This window comes from Bubalus kerabau, chromosome 15, assembly GCF_029407905.1.
Source record: "Bubalus kerabau isolate K-KA32 ecotype Philippines breed swamp buffalo chromosome 15, PCC_UOA_SB_1v2, whole genome shotgun sequence".
Taxonomy (NCBI): Eukaryota; Metazoa; Chordata; class Mammalia; order Artiodactyla; family Bovidae; genus Bubalus; species Bubalus kerabau.
This window is the reverse complement of record NC_073638.1, coordinates 42,690,471-42,704,499: the sequence shown is the minus strand read 5'-3', so window position 1 is coordinate 42,704,499 and position 14,029 is coordinate 42,690,471. Positions and strand designations below refer to the sequence as shown.

The 14,029-nt window shown below is 36.9% G+C and overlaps 1 protein-coding gene across 4 annotated transcripts in view; it reads right to left on the bottom strand.

Annotated features, from left to right (window-relative positions):
- SBF2 (SET binding factor 2) overlaps window positions 1-14,029 on the bottom strand; it is a 508,637-nt gene that overhangs the window by 188,776 nt on the left and 305,832 nt on the right. The window lies entirely within an intron of this gene.

Here is a 14,029-nt window from a genome sequence, read left to right as displayed (position 1 = left end):
GGACAGGGAAGTCTGGCACGTGGCAGTCCATGGGGTTGCAAAGAATCAGACAAGACTGAGTGACTGAACAATAACAATGGAATTTTATAAAAAAAATTTTGTTGATAACTAGAATTTTCACCCTTTACGAAACCTGAGGCTTGATTAGGACACTTGGTTCCTTTTGGAGATACTGACCAGTGCTGGCTGATGTCATACTAAGTCCACTGCTGTTATTTATTTTTAATAACAAGACTTTCTCAGTGAGGAGAAAGTCACTGATTCACATACTGGCACAACTTTCTTATCTTGTCACAGACTAGTACTTTGAATACTACTGTGTTAGTAGTTGTATCATCCTTGTATTTTTTTTAAATTCTCTTCCATATTTTCCATGTTTTTGTCTCTCTCTGCTCCACTAGGGGTAATTGCTTCAGATCTGTATTCCAGTTCACTGTAATTCTCTCACTGTATTTAGTCTGATGTTTAATGTATCCAATGTGTTTTTTTCTAATTATGCATTTCTTTGTTTACTTATTTTATCCCAAATAATTTCAAACATATATCAAAGTTGAAAGAATTTTACACTGAACTTAGGTGGTATGCTAACCACTTAAGACTGTATCATTAACATTTTACTATGCTTGCTTTATCATTTAGTTGTCCATCTATCTATCTATCCATTATCCCATTTTCTTGTTAGTGTATTTCAAAGTAAATCATAGACAGACATCAGTTATACTCCCTCCTAAGTACTTTAGCTCCCCTGGAAAAGGAAATGGCAACCTACTCCAGTATTCTTGCCTGGAGACTTCCATGGACAGAGGAGACTGGTGGGATACAGTGCATGGGGTCGCAAAGAGTTGGCACAACTGGCCAACTAACACTCACACTCAACTACTTTAGCATTCATATCATTAGAGTTCAATATTTTATAGTTGTTCTTCCACTGTACAATTTATATACAATAAAGCACAAGCTGGAATCAAGATTGCCAGGAGAAATATCAATAACCTCAGATATGCAGATGACACCACCCTTATGGCAGAAAGTGAAGAGAACTAAAAAGCCTCTTAATGAAAGTGAAAGAGGAGAGTGAAAAAGTTGGCTTAAAGCTCAACATTCAGAAAACTAAGATCATGGCATCCGGTCCCATCACTTCATGGCAAACAGATGGGGAAACAGTGGCTGACTTTTTTTTTCTGGGCTCCAAAATCACTGCAGATGGTGATTGCAGCCATGAAATTAAAAGACGCTTACTCCTTGGAAGGAAAGGTATGACCAACCTAGACAGCATATTCAAAAGCAGAGACATTACTTTGTCAAAAAAGGTCTGCTAGTCAAGGCTATGTTTTTTCCAGTGGTCATGTATGGATGTGAGAGTTGGACTATAAAGAAAGCTGAGCGCTGAAGAATTGATGCTTTTGAACTGTGGTGTTGGAGAAGACTCTTGAGAGTCCCTTGGACTGCAAGGAGATTCAACCAGTCCATCCTAAAGGAGATCAGTCCTGGGTGTTCATTGGAAGGACTGATCATTGATATTGAAACGGAAACTCCAATACTTCAGCCACCTGATGCGAAGAGCTGACTCATCTGAAAAGACCCTGATGCTGGGAAAGATTGAGAGCAGGAGGAGAAGGGGACAATAGAGGATGAGATGGTTGGATGGCATCACCGACTCAATGGACTTGGGTTTGGGTGGACTCCGGGAGTTGGTGATGGACAGGAAGGTCTGGCAAGCTGCGGTTGATGGTGTCGCAGAGTCGGACATGACTAAGCGACTGTACGGAACTGAAAATACAAAAACCTTATGTGTACACTCAATGAGTTTCTACAAATATGCCATAATGTTTTTGAGATTTATCCATGAGGTTACATGTATTATTAACTTTTTTTTAAAAATACTGATTAGTATTACTTTGTATGGTATATGGTAATTAAAAAAAAAACACCTATTCTCTGATTGATGGGCACCTGCGCTGATTTCGGCTTTAGGCTGTTATGAATAAAGCTCCTATGAATATTTTTGTTACATCTTTTTGTAGTGATATGTTTTCATTTTTTTAAGGTAAGATCCAGGTGTGAAACTCCTGGATCATAGGGTAGGTATATGCTTACTTTGATAAGAATCTCCTAGACTTTTTTCTAAAGTGACTGTACCAGTTTACACTCTCAACAATAAAACATGAGAATTCTGAGTATCTTAAAACCCTGCCAACACTGGGGGGCGGTCCTAAAATGGTGCAAGAATAAGACGGGGAGACCATTTTCTCCCCACAAATTCACTGAAAGATCATTTGAACACTGAGAAAATACCACAAAACAACTTCTGAAAGCTGGCGGAGGACACAAGGCACCCAGAAAGGCAGCCCATTGTCCTCGAAAGGAGATGTTTTATCATCGGTGCTGTATGGATGGAGAAGTCTTGAGGCTACTGTAAAAATAAGACTGAAAGCCAGAGGCAGGAGGCTTAAGTCCAAAACTTGAGAAACTAGAAAACTCCTGACTCCAGGGAACATTAATCAACAAGAGCTCATCCAAAAGCCTCCATACTTACACTGAAAGCAAGCTCCATCCAGGAGCCAACAAGTTTCAGAGCAAGATATACCAAGCTAATTCTTCAACAACGCAGGAACATAGCCCTGAGCACAAAAAAACAGGAGGCCAAAAGTCACACCAAACCCATAGACTCCTCAAAACTCACTACTGGACACTTCATTGCAATCCAGAGAGAAGAGATCCAGCTCCACCTACCAGAACACGGACGCAAGCTTCCCTAACCACGAAACCTTGAGAAGCCACTCGTCCAACTCCACCCACAGGGAGGAACCTCCACAATAAGAGGAACTGCAAACTTCCAGGATACAGAAAGACCACCCCAAACATAGCAACCTAAATAAGATGAAAAGGCAGAGAAATATTCAGCAGGTAAAGGAACATGATAAATGCCCACCAAACCAAACCAAAGAGGAGATAAAGAGTCTACCTGAAAAAGAATTCACAATAATGATAGTAAAAATGATCAAAAATCTTGAAAACAAAATGGAGTTACAGATAAAGAGTCTGGAGACAAGGATTGAGAAGATGCAAGAAATGTTTAACAAGGACCTAGAAGAAATAAAAAAGTCAATCAGTGCAATTACTGAGACCAAAAGCACTCTGGAGGGAACCAACAGTAGAATAACTGAGGTAGAAGATAGGATAAGTGAGGTGGAAGATAGAATGGTGGAAATAAATGAAGCAGAGAGGAAAAAAGAAAAAAGAATTAAAAGAAATGAGGACAACTTCAGAGACCTCTGGGACAATGTTAAACGCCCCAACATCTGAATCATAGGAGTCCCAGAAGAAGAAGACAAAAAGAAAGGCCATGAGAAAATACTTGAGGAGATAATAGTTAAAAACTTCCCTAAAATGGGGAAGGAAATAGCCACCTAGGTCCAAGAAACCCAGAGAGTCCCAAACAGGATAAACCCAAGGCAAAACACCCCAAGACACATATTAATCAAATTAATGAAGATCAAACATAAAGAATAAATATTAAAAGCAGCAAGGGAAGAACAACAAATAACTCATAAGGGGATCCCCATAAGGATAACAGCTGATCTTTCAATAGAAATTCTTCAAGCCAGAAGGGAATGGCAGGACATAGTTAAAGTGATGAAAGAGAAAAACTTACAACCCAATTATTGTACTCAGCAAGGATCTCATTCAAATATGAATGAGAAATCAAAGGCTTTACAGACAAGCAAAAGCTCAGACAATTCAGCACCACCAAACCAGCTCTTCAACAAATGCTAAAGGATCTTCTCTAGACAGGAAACACAGAAAAAGTTTATAAACTCGAACCCAAAACAACAAAGTAAATGGCAACGGGATCATACGTATCAATAATTACCTTAATGTAAATGGGTTGAATGCCCCAACCAAAGGACAAAGACTGGCTGAATGGATACAAAAATAAGACCCCTATATATGCTGTCTACAAGAGACCCACGTCAAACCTAGGGACACATACAGACTGAAAGTGAAGGGCTGGAAAAAGATATATCATGCAAATGGAGACCAAAAGAAAGCAGGAGTAGCAATACTCATATCAGATAAAATAGACTTTGAAATAAAGGCCATGAAAAGAGACAAAGAAGGACACTACATAATGATCAAAGGATCATTCCAAGAAGATATAACAATTTTAAATATGTATGCACACAACATAGGAGCACCACAATATGTAAAACAAATGCTAACAAGTATGAAAGGGGAAATTAACTAACACAATAATTCTTGGAGACTTTAATACCCCACTTACACCTATGGATAGATCAAATAAACAGAAAATCAGCAAGGAAACACAAACTTTAAGTGATATAATGAACCATTTAGACCTAATTGACATCTATAGGACATTTCACCCTAAAACAATGAATTTCACCTTTTTCTCAAGTGCACACGGAACCTTCTCCAGGATAGATCACATCCTGGGCCATAAGTCTAGCCTTGGTAAGTTCAAAAAAACTGAAATCATCTCAAGCATCTTTTCTGATCACAATGTGGTAAGATTAGATGTCAACTACAGGAAAAAAACTATTAAAAATACAAACATATGGAGGCTAAACAACACACTTCTGAATAAACAAAAATCAGAGAAGAAATCAAAATATTCGTAGAAATGAATGAAAATGAATACACAACAACCCAAAACCTATGGGATTCAGTAAAAGCAGTGCTAAGGGGAAGGTTCACAGCAATACAAGCCTACCTCAAGAAACAGAAGAGAAATCAAATAAAAAACCTAACTCTACACCTAAAGCAACTAGAAAAAGAAAAAATAAAGCACTCCAGGGTTAGTAGAAGGAAAGAAATCATAAAAATCAGGGCAGAAATAAACATAAAAGAAACAAAGGGGACCATAGCCAAAATCAACAAAGCTAAAAGCTGGTTCTTTGAGAAGACAAATATAACAGACAAACCATTAGCCAGACTCATCAAGAAATACAGGGAGAAGAATCAAATCAACAAAATTAGAAATGAAAATGGAGAAATCACAACAGACAACACAGAAATACAAAGGATCATAAGAGACTACTATCAGCAACTATATGCCAATAAAATGGACAACTTGGAAGAAATGGACAAATTCTTATAAAAGTACAACTTTCCAAAACTGAACCAGGAAGAAATAGAAAATCTTAACAGACCCATCACAAGCACAGAATCGAAACTGTAATCAGAAAATTTCCAACAAACAAAAGCCCACAGCCAGATGGCTTCACAGCTGAATTCTACCAAAAATTTAGAGAAGAGCTAACACCTATCCAGAGTACATCATGAGAAATGCTGGGCTGGAAGAAGAACAAGCTGGAATCAAGATTGCCGGGAGAAATATCAATAACCTCAGATATGCAGATGACACCACCCTTACGGCAGAAAGTAAAGAGGAACTAAAAAGCCTCTTGATGAAAGTGAAAGTGGACAGTGAAAAAGTTGGCTTGAAGCTCAACATTCAGAAAACTAAGATTATGGCATCTGGTCCCATCACTTCATGGGAAATAGATGGGGAAACAGTGGAAACAGTGTCAGACTTTATTTTTCTGGGCTCCAAAATCACTGTGGATGGTGACTGCAGCCATGAAATTAAAAAACACTTACTCCTTGGAAGGAAAGTTATGACCAACCTAGATAGTATATTAAAAAGCAGAGACATTACTTTGCCAACAAAGGTCCATCTAGTCAAGGCTATGGTTTTTCCAGGAGTCATGTATGGATGTGAGAGTTGGACTGTGAAGAAAGCTGAGCGCCAAAGAATTGATGGTTTTGAACTGTGGTGTTGGAGAAGACTCTTGAGAGTCCCTTGGACTGCAAGGAGATCCAATCAGTCCACTCTAAAGGAGACCAGTCCTGGGTGTTCTTTGGAAGGAATGATGCTAAAGCTGAAACTCCAGTACTTTAGCCACCTCATGAGAAGAGTTGACTCATTGGAAAAGACTCTGATGCTGTGAGGGATTGGGGGCAGGAGGAGAAGGGGACGACAGAGGATGAGATGGCTGGATGCCATCAATGACTTGATGGATGTGGGTTTGGGTGAACTCCGGGAGTTGGTGATGGACAAGGAGGCCTGGCGTGCTGTGGTTCATGGGGTCGCAAAGAGTCGGACATGACTGAGCGACTGAACTGAACTGAACACCTATCCTACTCAAACTCTTCCGAAAAACTGCAGAGGAAGGTAAACTTCCAAACTCATTCTATGAGGCCACCATCACCCTAATACCAAAACCAGACAAAGATGCCACAAAAAAAAGAAAACTACAGACCAATATCACTGAGGAACACAGATGCACAAATCCTTAACAAAATTCTAGCAAAAAGAATCCAACAACATATTAAAAAGATCATACATCATGACCAAGTGGGCTTTATCCCAGGGATGCAAGGATTCTTCAGTATTCACAAATCAATCAATGTGATACACCACATTAACAAATTGAAAAATAAAAGCCATATGATTATCTCAATAGATGCAGAGAAAGCCTTTGACAAAATTCAACATCCATTTATGATAAAAACCCTCCAGAAAGCAGGCATAGAAGGAACATACCTCAACATAATAAAAACCATATATGATAAACCCACAGCAAACATTATCCTCAATGGTAAAAAATTGAAAGCATTTCCCCTAAAGTCAGGAAGAAGACAAGGATGCCCACTCTCACTACTAGTATTCAACATAGTTTTGAAAGTTTGAGCCACAGCAATCAGAGAAAAAAAGGAACAAAAGGACTCCAGATTGGAAAAGAGGAAGTAAAACTCTCACTATTTGCAGATGACATGATCCTCGACATAGAAAACCCTAAAGACTCCACCAGAAAATTATTAGAGCTTATCAATGAATATAGTAAAGTTGCAGGATATAAAATTAACACACAGAAATCCCTTGCATTCCTATACACTAACAATGAGAAAACACAAAGAGAAAGTAAGGAAACAATTCCATTCACCATTGCAATGAAAAGAATAAAATACTTAGGAATATATCTACCTAAAGAAACAAAAGACCTATATATAGAAAACTATAAAAACACTGATGAAAGAAATCAAAGATGACACAAATAGATGGAGAAATATACCATGTTTATGGATCAGAAGAATGAATATAGTGAAAATAAGTATACTACCCAAAGCAATCTATAGATTCAATGCAATGCCTATCAAGCTACCAATGGTATTTTTCAGAGAACTATGACAAATAATTTCACAATTTGTATGGAAATACAAAAAACCTCGAATAGCCAAAGCAATCTTTAGAAAGAAGAATGGAACTGGAGGAATCAACCTGCCCGACTTCAGGCTATACTACAAAGCTACAGTCATCAAGACAGTATGGTACTGACATAAAGACAGAAAGATAGATCAATGGAACAAAATAGAAGGCCCAGAAATAAATCCATGCACCTATGGACACCTTATCTTTGACAAAGGAGGGAAGAATATACAATGGAGAAAAGACAATCTCTTTAACAAGTGGTGCTGGGAAAACTGGTCAACCACTTGTAAAAGAATGAAACTAGAACACTTTCTAACATCATACACAAAAATGAACTCAAAATGATTTAAAGATCTAAATGTAAGACCAGAAATTATAAAACTCCTAGAGGAGAACATAGGCAAAACACTCTCTGACTTAAATCACAGAAGGATTCTCTATGGCCCACCTCCCAGAGTAATGGAAATAAAAGCAAAAATAAACAAATGGGACTAATTAAACTTAAATGTTTTTGCACAACGAAGGAAATGAAAAGACAGCTTTCAGAATGGGAAAAAATAATAGCTAATGAAGCAACTGACAAAGAATTAATCTCAAAAATATACAAGCAACTCCTGCAGCTCAATTCCAGAAAAATAAGCGACCCAATCAAAAAATGGGCCAAAGAACTAAACAGACATTTCTCCAAAGAAGACATACAGATGGCTGACAAACCATGAAAAGATGCTCAATATCACTCATTATCAGAGAAATGCAAATCTAAACCACAATGAGGTACCATCTCATGCCAGTCAGAATGGCTGCGATCAAAAAGTCTACAAGCAATAAATGCTGGAGAGGGTGTGGAGAAAAAGGAACCCTCTTACACTGTTGGTAGGAATGCAGACTAGTACAGCCACTATGGAGAACAGTGTGGAGATTCCTTAAAAAACTGGAAATAGAACTGCCATACGACCCAGCTATCCCACTGCTGGGCATACACACCAAGGAAACCAGAATTGAAAGAGACATGTGTACCCCAATATTCATCGCAGCACTGTTTACAATAGCTAGGACATGGAAGCAACCTAGATGTCCATCAGCAGATGAATGGATAAGAAAGCTGTGGTACATATACACGATGGACTATTACTCAGCTATTAAAAAGAATGTATTTGAATCAGTTCTAATGAGGTGGATGAAACTGGAGCCTATTACACAGAATGAAGTAAGTCAGAAAGAAAAACACCAATACAGTATATTAACACATAGACATGGAATTTAGAAAGATGGTAATGATGACCCTATATGCAAGACAGAGAAACAGACACAGATGTAAAGAAAAGACTTTTGGACTCTGTGGGAGAAGGTGAGGGTGGGATGATTTGGGAGAATAGCACTGAAACATGTATATTATCATATGTGAAACAGATTGCCAGTCCAGGTTCCATGCATGAGACAGGGTGCTCAGGGCTGGTGCACTGGGATGACCCTGAGGGATGGGATAGGGAGGGAGATGCGAGGGGGGTTCAAGATGGGGAACACATGTACACCCGTGGCGGATTCATGTCAATGTATGACAAAACCACCACAGTATTGTAAAGTAATTAGCCTACAAAAACAAACAAACAAACAAAAAACCCTGCCAACATTTCGTATTGCCAATCTTTCTAATTTTAGCCATACTGGTGGTTATATAGTATTATCTCATAATGGTTTCAATTTGCATTTCTTAGATGACTGACACTGACTAGTTCATGTTTTTATTGACCATTTCCATATCTTACTTTGTGAAGTGTCTGTTTAAGCTGTCCATTTTCAAAAAATGGCTTGGCTGCTTCTTCTTAAGTTGTAGGAGTTCTTTATATAACCATGACATCAGTTCTTTGTCACATATATATTTTGGAATAATTTTTCCTAGTCTTCAATATTCATTTTCTTAATTCTGTCTTTTGATAAGCATATGTTTTAATTTCTATGAAGTATAATTATGTTTTTTTTTCTTTTTTTGGTTATCACTTTTTGTGACCTAAGAAACGTTTGCCAGTTATAGAAATTATGTGTCAAAAGAGTCAATTAATAATTTTTTAAAAAAGGAAACTGTTACTCATTCCCAAGTCATGAAACTATTCCATGCTTTCCCCTAAAAACTTTGTGGTTTTCTATTTTATGTTTATGTCTATGCTCTACCTCAATTAATCCTTGTGTCTGATATGAGGTAGAAGTTGAGGTTCACTTTCTTCCATATGGATATTCAGTTTTCCAGCACTATTTGTGGAAAAAACTTTCCTCCCTTGATTGGATTACTTTGGTGCCTTTAACAAATTTCCCATAAATTCAAGTCTAATTTCTGGGTGCCCTTTTCCACTGATCTATTTGACATGTCAGTATTACACTATCTTGATTACTGTGGGTTGATAATAAGTCTTGAAACCAGGTTGGGTTAAGTCCTCCAACTTGTTCTTATTCAAGATTAATTTGGCCACTCTAAGTCTTCAGCATTTCCACATAAATTTTGGAATCATCCAGTTAATTTCTAAGAAAAAGTTTGCTGCAATTCTTATTGGAATTACATTCAGGCTACAGGTTGATTTGTGGAGAACTGACATTAATGATACTGGGTTTTCCATATCCTTTGATGTTTTACTTTACTGATTACATAATCTAAACTTATCTAGCCCTTTTGTTAGTTTCTTATTATCTGCTTACTTTGTATTCAATCCTTTTATTTAAATATTTTAATTATTATATATTCAAATTAGATAATTCTAAAATATAATGCCTATGAGGCCTTCAATCTGTTTTTGTATGTTTCTATTAACACTATTTCACACTGGCTCATTTCTTTGGTATTTGGTCATTTTAAAATTGTGACTTCACATCTCACTAAAGTTTATCAGTGGGAACCCTGACTGCCTAAATTGGGGCTGATAAATATTTAATAAATTATACAAAAGATTTATATTGTTTCTTCTGGAAGCAAGGGTGAGGGGTATGCCATTGAAGAGCTATTATTTCATTCTTCTTCCAATGTCCTACCTTGAGGTAATAAAGCTCTCAGGTTCAACCAGCTCTCTTACAGACGTCAAGACTTAACTGATTGAGCTCATGTATCTGGTTTCCCTAACTGCTAAGTGCTCAGAATTTGGTTTTCCCTACTTATCTTTTTCTTGAGAATAGAGGAGAGGTCTTTTAGAGATTTCCTTTTCTTCTTAGGAAAAACAATATATAAAAATCATGGGTTTTTGCTGTTGCAATTTTCTAAGATCTATTTCTACATTAGTGAGAGGGTCCCTCATACCCTGCAGTTTATTATAAGGCTGGAAATGGAGTACTCCACTGGGTTTTTAAGTTATAATTTACCATTAAAAGATCTTAGCTATGATCTTACACATAAAAATTATGTATCTGCTAAAATGAAAAGAGTTAAATCCATGATATTTTTGAAGAGATATATAGTAATCTCAGTTATAAAAAAAACTAAAATAAGATCAGTTATTTGAGATGAGAAAATACATAGGAATAATCTATAATCTCCATAAACCAGTCCTTTAAAAAATCATCTTGGCACTGAAAGAACATGATAAACAAAATAACCCCTTGGCAGTACTCATGTTCCATTTAATTTTCCCTTGAGGACAGAAACTACAGGATAACTTCATGACAAACAAAAATTACTAAAGTTTTTGAATCACTACCTAAAACTTAGTTCATTTAATGTTTCTATTTTAAAACACAAACACAGATGTTTGGCCTCTCTGCCTTGAAACTCTATGCTTTTGTAAAAAAATGTTCAGAATGTTATGTTAAATCCCCACAAGTATTGTAACAAGAATATAAATATTAATAAATCCCAAGTTGGTAAATAAGTAATTCATTAAAATAAAAGTATCACATATGAACTCATTTATAACTGAAAAGAGCCTCTCTACAATGGAACAAAGACAAGATCTAATTTTATGAAATACTGAATTACAAAGCACTAAGAGTTCATTAGTGCAGGTGCATTTGGAAGCAGCAACAACAACAAACCCGAGCTTCCCCCGACAGAATATGATTATTCAAATGAAAAGGAGTATTTTTCTAGCCGAAGGGTACCTGGCTATTCTGTAATCCATTACTAATTGGTTTATGCTAAAATTAAGTTTAGATAAAGCCTTCTAATTTAGTTCTTCAGTTAATTCAGTTCAGTCGCTTAGTCATGTCCAACTCTTTGCGACTCCATGAACCCAGTTAATTACAGCACATAAAATACAAATGGAAAAAAGCCTCCCAAAATAGTTTTTTCAGTTTTATCACCAGGTATAGGGAACCAGGATATTATCTAAGTTTAGGACTTCTTGTAACCTTGATCTCTTAATCAAATTCTTTTGTTCTCTGTAATGACAGTACCAAAGGAACTGAAACACAGGAACAGAAGTAGCAAAAGACTTGTGATTTTTATGGCAAACGAATTATGTCTTACTCTTCTCATAAAGTTTCAATAATTTCCTTCCTACAAAAATGAGAATACTCTTCTGTTATAAAAAACCCTTGTTATATGTTTTAGATAATTTAATTATGCTTATGTGTATGTGTGTGTTTCAAGCAGAGAAAAGTTTAAATGGAAGTCAAAACTCTTCTAATCTATATATGTCAGAGATAACCATTACTAAGGATTTAGTGTAAATATCCTTTCTAGATTTTCATTATAATATACATACCTACATACATGTAATTTTAGGTCAAAATAGAATTATATCTACCTTATGTACCCCTGCTGGCTCAGATGGTAAAGAATCTGCCTGCAATGCGAGAGACCTGGGTTCAATCCCTGGGTTGGGAAGATCTCCTGGAGGAGGGCATGGCAACCCACTCTAGTATTCTTGCCTAAGGAATCCCCATGGACAGAAGAGCCTGGTGGGCTATAGTCCATGGAGTTACAAAGAATCAGACATGACTGAGTGACTAAGCACTACCTTATGTATCTTTCTGTGTGCCCACCTGGCAATATGTAACAGAAGTTTTTTCCTATAGGTACATATTATAGTGCTACCTCTTTTATTTTAGTAGCAGAACAGTATTCCAAAGAAGTGTTCTACCATACTTACATGAATTTATATCCAAATGGTAAACATTTAGGATGCTTTCAATTTTTGATATTATAAACTATTATAGCTAGTCTCTTATGCTCTAAAATAAGAATTTATTTCCAGTAGAGGTGAATTATCTCCTATTTTGTTAATTTGCTTTAACAAACCACAAAGTGCTCGTTACAAGATTACATTTTTCATTCTAGCTTTTAAGTTAGAATTTCTGAGAAAGATATTATCTGAAATGCATTTGAGAAGATAAATACACCCTGCAAAAAAATATAACAGTAGCACCCTAAGACATTAATGTGTATAAATTATAAGGAAGACCTTAGCAGACATTTCTCCAAACAAGACATATAGACGGCCAAGAGGTACATGAAAAGATGCTCAACATCACTAATTATTAGAGAAATATAGATCAAAACTAGTACCTCACAGAATGGCCATCATCAAAAACTCCACAAATAATAAATGCTGGAGAGGATATAAAGAAAAGAGAACCCTCATGCACTATTGGTAGGAATGTAAATTGATATAGCCACTATGGAGAACAGTATGGGGGTTCCTTAAAAAACTAAAAATTGAACTACTATATAATCCGCCTGCAATGCAGGAGACCCCAGTTTGATTCCTGGGTCAGGAAGTTACCCTGGAGAAGGGACAGGCTACCCACTCTAGTATTCATGGGCTTCCCTGGTGGCTCAGACGGTGAAGAATCTGACCTACAGTGCGGGAGGCCTGGGTTCAATCCCTGGGTTGAAGACTCCCTGGAGGAGGGCGTGGCAACTCACTCTTGCCTGGAGAATCCCTATGGAAAGAGGAGCCAGGCGGGCTACAGTCCATGGGGTCACAAAGAGTCAGACACAACTGAGCAACTAAGCACAGCACACAGCACCATATAATCCAGCAATCCAAACATTTGCTGCAGCACTATTTACAATAGGAAGGATATGGAAGCAACCTAAATATCCATCAACAGATGAATAGATAAATAAGATGTGGTACATATAAACAACGGAATATCACTCAGCTATAAAAGGAACAAAATTGGGTCATTTGTACAGACAGTATGGACCCAGAGTCAGAGTGAAGTTAAGTCAGAATGAGAAACAAATATTGTATATTAACACATACATGTGGAATCTAGAAAAATGGTACAGATGAACCTATCTGCAGAGATGAAGATGTGGAGAATGGAAGTGTGGGCATGGAGTGGGGGGTTGGGGCATGGATGAATTGGGAGATGGGGACTGATGTATGTGCACCACCATGTGTAAAACAGATAGCTAGTGGGAACTTGTTGTTCCTGTTGTATAATGTAGGGAGCTGGGCTGGGATGATTTAGATGGGTGGGATGGAGGAGGTGGGAAGGAGGGTCAAGAGGGAGGGGATAGAGATATATATATATAAACAGATAGCTGATTCACTTTGTAATACAACACTGTAAAGCAACTGTAACCCAAGAAAAAAAAATGATACAATTAATACCCATATACATAGGTTAAGAAATAGATTATGAACTGAATAATTCATTTACCATTTGGATTACCCACCATTCATTGCCCTCTATTTTAACAGTACAACTGAAAACCGGCTGAAAAGGGATGACAAAAATATAGACATTAAGTAATATACAACTGAATGTTTCAAAGATGACTTCACTTCAGAAAGCTTAATTACAGAACTAGCAAAATAACCTAGTATTTTTCAAGAAAAAAAAAAAAAAAGGAAGAATAAA